The sequence below is a fragment of the Mastomys coucha genome, unplaced genomic scaffold (assembly GCF_008632895.1).
Source record: "Mastomys coucha isolate ucsf_1 unplaced genomic scaffold, UCSF_Mcou_1 pScaffold21, whole genome shotgun sequence".
Taxonomy (NCBI): Eukaryota; Metazoa; Chordata; class Mammalia; order Rodentia; family Muridae; genus Mastomys; species Mastomys coucha.
The window spans coordinates 125,196,914-125,203,045 of NW_022196904.1; positions in this window are offsets into that span (position 1 = coordinate 125,196,914).

Below are 6,132 nucleotides of genomic sequence, written 5' to 3' on the forward strand. Positions count from 1 at the left end.
AAAAAAAAAAAAAAAAGCTGAGTTTTAAGTTACCACACTTATGGCCATTCACTCCAGCAGCCTTAGAGCACAGCCAGTCACTCCAGTATGATTAAAGCAGTACTGGTTCATCCATGCTTGTGATGGGTTAGACAGGAAATGTCCCCCACAAAGGCTTGTATGTTGAAGGTGGGTCCCTAATTAGTGAGTTCCATCTTGGAGAGATATTTGTCCCAAACTCAGAGAAGCTGATTAATATAATCCAAAGCAGATGAGGAGGTAAAACTATTGTGTTAAGGAAGCCTGGCATCTGGCAAATAGGCACATGACTAAACCAACACATTATGATTAAAAAGAGAGGTGGGCCCCATTCTTGGTTTAACTCACTTGACAATTATACTGTTAGTATTCGGTGGTGGATTGGTTGTTTTTTCACCAGGCCAGCCAGGTAAATATTGCACCTGCCAAGTCCTCATGCCCTTGTGAATGGAGACAGTCACTGGCCTTTTAGCCCCTCCCACTGACACTAGTCTGCCCCATGTTAGTGAAGTGCTGGCTACCTCATGGGTAATGAGGGTTGTCTTTGCTCAAAGTGCTTGCTAAGTGAAAGGTGGGGCTCTGAGACACCAGACATGATGAAGACCACAATCACAGACTACTTTTGCCTGAGCTTCCAGACAGGCTGTCTCAACTTCTTGGATATCGACATGACTTTGCTTTGAAATTTCCTTTGATAAAGAGGGAGATCTAGGTAGGTGTTCCTCAGTGCCATCTTTTCCTGCCATGTAAGATGAAAGCAACAGGAGGAGCTGGCTATGGTTAGTGGCTCCAGCCTCTAGCTCACTTTCGTCCCATCTAGCTTTGTCCTATCCTTTTCCCTAAAGAGGACCCTTGGTGCCATCCTATGGCAATAAAGTGCAGGGTTCCCCTTCTTCTGCACAGCTCACCATCACCTAAATTTGGCAAGATGAGAGAGACATTCCTCAAGACCTCTTTCGAGGGCCTGGAACCCCAGAGTTACAAAGGGTAATGGTAAGAGGTGGCCTCTGTCGCCTTTCCCAAAGTGACACTGGTGGCATTGATCTTCTAGAATGAGAGGCCTTGCATATCTGCACAGTGCAGCTGTGGGAAGTTAGGTTTATCCTCCAGGTACAGGACTCACCTAGTTCCACTCAACAGGACTGAGCAAACTTTACTTTTGGAACTTGTGCCCTGACAGCTAATGTTGCCATGACTGACGGTTTCCCAGGGCTGGCTATATCATTATCTGCACCCACAACATAAAACCTTACAACAGTAGGCTGATGGGACAGACAGAGTGAGAAGACTCCCTCTGCAGAGAGAGCAATATGGCCTCCCTTGGACTAGCCTGACAGCTTGTTCTCTGAGACAGGGACCCGCAGGCGACAAAGCCATTAGGAACAATTTGTTGTCACCCTGCAGGCTTTCTCCTCCTAAACTGTTATCAATAAGCTTGTCATCCAAGGCCTAACCTCCTTTGTTCTTTTCATCTGTTCTCTTGGAGCCCTCTCCAGAGCCTGCCAGCTCCTCTGAGGACCTGCAACAGGCTGTCATACACCTGTTTGGCTGGAGGCTGGGCCAGGGGGTTCAGGCATGGTGGGAGAGAGCAGCTAACCACTAGAGCCCCCTGGCTCCCAGTGCTCTTCTATGTCAGGATGTCAGATGACAGTTGCTGGAGCTGCAGCTGGCACATCAGCCATGCCAGGGCATAGTGCACCTGCTGCATGCTTTAATGTGCTCTGCCCTCCTGAGGAGTGTGGGCCTCACCTCCTCAAGGCTGCTTCCGCGGGTACAACTCAAAGACAACCAAAGAAATGGTTGCGGTTCAGGAGCTTGTGGCAAAGAGGCCAGCACTCTGCAGTGCTCACCACAGGACACTCCTTGGAGCACTCTGGGGATCAAGAGTGTTTATACACGTGTGGTAAGTGAGCTGCAGAGGCCTGCAGAAGCACCCAGAACTGTCCGAGGATTAAGAATTGGGCCATGTTTCTTCCAGGTCATTTTATCAATGTGCACTGAGGTCCTGTTGACATTGAGAGAGGGCCCTGACTTGGCCTTCTTGTATAACTATGACAAAAGTCCACACTCGGGGTTTAAGCAACAGACTTCCTTCTCATGGTTCTGGAAGCTGAAGATTCCAATCTGAAGATCTCAGCAAAGCCAGTTCACTCTGGGGCTATGAGGTGGCTGCTTTTTAAGGGTATACTTCCTGGACACCTTTTTTTGTGTGTGCACTGTGAAAGAAAGAGGGCACAAGCCAGCTCTCTGGCACTGTTTCAAATAAGAGCACTAATTCTTTTGTCTCAGGACCCCACTCTTATGGCCCTAACTACCCTTCACCTCCCTCCAAGGGCCTCAGCTCCAAATACCATTACACCACCAGACAGAGAATTCTGCATAAGAGTTTCAGCTGGACACAAGTATTCAGTCTATACCAGGCCCCCAAAATTCTTCCATGGCTCATGGAAGAATAAAACAAAGAGTTGTGGTGTGTGCCTGGCTTTAATAAGACTCCAGTGATGGCCATTTATGGAAGGTCACCCTTTCCTCTCTCCATAATACTTTTACTGGGCCTCTGTTTAAGCAAACATACTACTGGTAGTCCTTGGGATAAGCAAAGGACAAAAGAATTTTCAGAGGAGAATTTCATGGATGAGAGCTTTATATCAGCCATCATAATAGGACACAGACATAGAACCACAGACATATATATCTGGCAGGCCTGGGAAAGAAACTAAGCTCTGGGGTTTTTCTATTTGCCCAGATGAAGGGCATCCTCAGAGTATGGCTCAAATGGGCAACACGTTGCCAGTGCACTAGTGTCTTTATAAAGTTCCTTCTCTCCTGGGGAGCTCTTCACCTTCCCTCTTACTACCATCACCAAGTGGGGACACCAAGGCTCAGGAAAATCAAGCACTTGCCACCTTCCAACAAAGAAGTCAGAGCTCTGATCTCTGTGCTCACACCTCTGCTGCAAATGTAATGCTCTGTTCTGCCTATTCTAGAAAGGTCAGCTTTTTAAAATGCATACGAAGCCTGTCTGTCACAGGTGCCTTACAAGGCTGAAGAGGCAGGACTTGTGCAGAGCCCAGTTGCTCATCTGCACTGAGGAGTCTTCAAGGAGACCCACGAAACAATGCCTGCAGGGGCCCTCTCTGCTTCTAGCCACTTCCATTTCTAGTTTCTCAGACCCTTCTGTCAAGCCCTAGCCTGGAACTCCTGCCTCAGTAGAGACTGACCATATTGTCAAGGAAGCATTATCAAACTGCTACCCTGGGGGCAGGCATGGGCTGGATGAAAACCTTAGCCTCGGCCTCATTGTCACTATCTAGAATAGCTTCCTAAGAATTTGATGGGTACACTTGAGATCTTCCAGCAGTCTCAATACGTAGGACAACCTCAGAGCCTGTCAACTTCCACACACACTGCAGAATGACACAGAAAACTACCCAGCATGTGGGCATCTACTTCCTAAAGGCAGAGCGTCACCTAGATTTCAGGATCACTTGGTCCCTTGGATCGGTGACCCAGCCCCACAACAGATGGTGCCTCCCTCCCAGCCCAGTCTGCAGGACCAGCAGCAAAGAGGCAGATGCTCACCTTCTCTCCTTGCCTCTTTCCTTCTGGACAAAGACCATTATGCTAATGAGGGCCATGGGTCCAGGGCAGCCCACGTTGGCCTCTGTAGGACAACTGTGAATGATGTTCAGCCCCAGAAAGTTGGCGTCAGTTCTCTGCCATTATCTGAGCTGACACTGGTGTGCCAGCCACAGACAGCTGGGAGGACCTGAGCCTCTACAGATCCATCTGGAAAGCCGGTCTCGAGCCAGTCGCTTGACTCCGAGTGTGAGATGGCGCTGCTCCAAAGACAATGGGTACCCTGGCTCTGTGACCTTGTTCTCTTACACCACCAGGGTAAGAACAAGACAGGGATGGTTTTACATGGAGCAAGGAGTTGTGTCCTGGCTTTTTTATTCTCTAGAGTCCTTGGTGTTATTCCCTCTGGTCTACATGTGTACACACATGCAAGGAATCTCTATAATGCTTTTCTAGACAGGGCACTCACTTGTTCCTGGTCCCAGGCAGGGGCAGAGTGCCAAGGATTCTGTGTTGCCTTCTTAGAGATGGAACAACGATACACCCAAAACTCTTCTGTTCAAAACAGTACTTGCTTCCCTTGCAGTTCTGAAAGCTGATAATCAGATTGAAAGTCATTGGGAAGTTTGCTTTCCTCTAGAACACCTTGTGGTTCTCAACTTGTGGGTTATGACTCCCTTGGGAGTATAACTATTCTTTCACAGGGGTCACCTAAGACCATCCAAAAGCACAGCTATTTATATTATAATTTATAACAGTAGCAAATTACAGTTTTGAAGTAATAATTAAATAATTTAATGATGCGAGTCACACAACATGAGGTACTGCATTCAAGAGTCACAGCATTAGGAAGGTGGAGAACCACTGCTCTCAAAGATCTGGGAGAGAATCCTGGCCTCTGGCCTAACTTCCTTGGTGTTCCTTGGCTTGTAGATATATCACCCCAACCCCCAGTCTTTGTTCTTCTCCCAGTGTTTCAGCGTGTCTATTCCCAGTAGTCTTATTGAGTACAGTACCTTGATCCAGTTCAGACTCACCTTAACTTGATTAGCATTTTTAAAAATCCGTTACCAGATCAAGTCACATGCACAGGTTCCAGGTTGACAGGGATTTGGGTGGGAGGGTACTGTATAACCAGACAGACTGACAGCAGACCGGAGGCATCTGCTTCTCATATCCTGGCATAATAAAGCATCTGTCCACTTAACGGCCCTGATGTCTCATTTGTCCCTCTGGCTCCCAGGATGCCACTTAGAACACCCATTGAACACATCCCCGAAGCTACAGATAGCCCTACGAATACTGTTTTGTATTTAGATGATTTAACCCGCTCCTTTAAGATTCCCTCCACTTTTCTCTTCTTTGATATTTTTACCAATGGCAGTGGCCCAGGCTTCTGGAGCAGGAAAGTTGTTCTTGACTTTGGGATCATGGCTGCAAAGTTAAAACTAGATACTCTTTGTCCTGAAAGCAGCCATTACCTGTCTGTCCTGCAGAGCCATACCATGCTCAGTGTGCCTTTCTTCCTGCAGGCCAGTGCCCTCAGGCAGGAGCTTTGTCTGGAGGGGACACTGGCCTAGGAGGCCTGGCTAACCAGGGAGCGGTATTGTGCCTTAAGTTCCCCAGTGTGACCAGGGATAGGACCAGCTTAGGCATTCCTCCACACCTGTATATAAACTTTGTGGGTCACAGTGAGATGTACATGAAGCTTATCTTGGGAAGACAGATGAGAGTGAGATGTAGGGTGTTAAGCACATACAACCAGGGGACCTGAAAGGACCTTCTTGGGGAAAAAGAGCAGAGACTCACAGCAGAGCCAGACAGCTACCTCTGTCTATCAGCTACAAGGCCAACAAGTGTGCAAGCATGGCTTTTAGCAGGTGTAATTCACATAAGTGCGACATGGGCTCATTTCACCATTCCCTCCTGGCTTGCTTGGGTCTGAGGCCACATAAGTACCAGGATGCCCATCTCCAATCTGCCCCACTGAGTCCTCTGTGGATGTAGAGGCGGGACGCCAGAGACAGACTCTATCAAGGGCACTGGAGCAAGTGGCTTTCCAAGCCCTGGCATTTACACAATTTAGGTATAGTGTGTTCATTTAAGGGCTTTCTGTGTAAAGGGTGCAGGGCCCTGAGCGGCCAAATCTGCTAATGCCTTGTGCTTTTTGTGTTTAAATGTGCCACTTCCAATGACTGTCACTCTTGACCTAAGTGAGAAACATCCCAACATGTTTAGGGGGCAGTCAGAGGTGGTAGTGCTTCATACCATTCGGCTTTGTGTTGTGGAGGAAGATGTTGCTAGAGTTGGCTATGTTTTGTGAGCTGAGACCTCTTTAGCAAGGTTTGTCTTGCATGTCTGTATGTTCCTGAGAGCCCTGGGACTCTTCAAAATTCCCCCTGAACAACCTGGAAAGAGGCCTTTCACAGATTACCTAGTGGTTTGTTGACATTGTCACGCTGACTTTGTGCCTTTAGTTGAAACATTTTATTCATTCTCTGAAGGAATACTGACCTAATACTTTTTCTGGGAAAA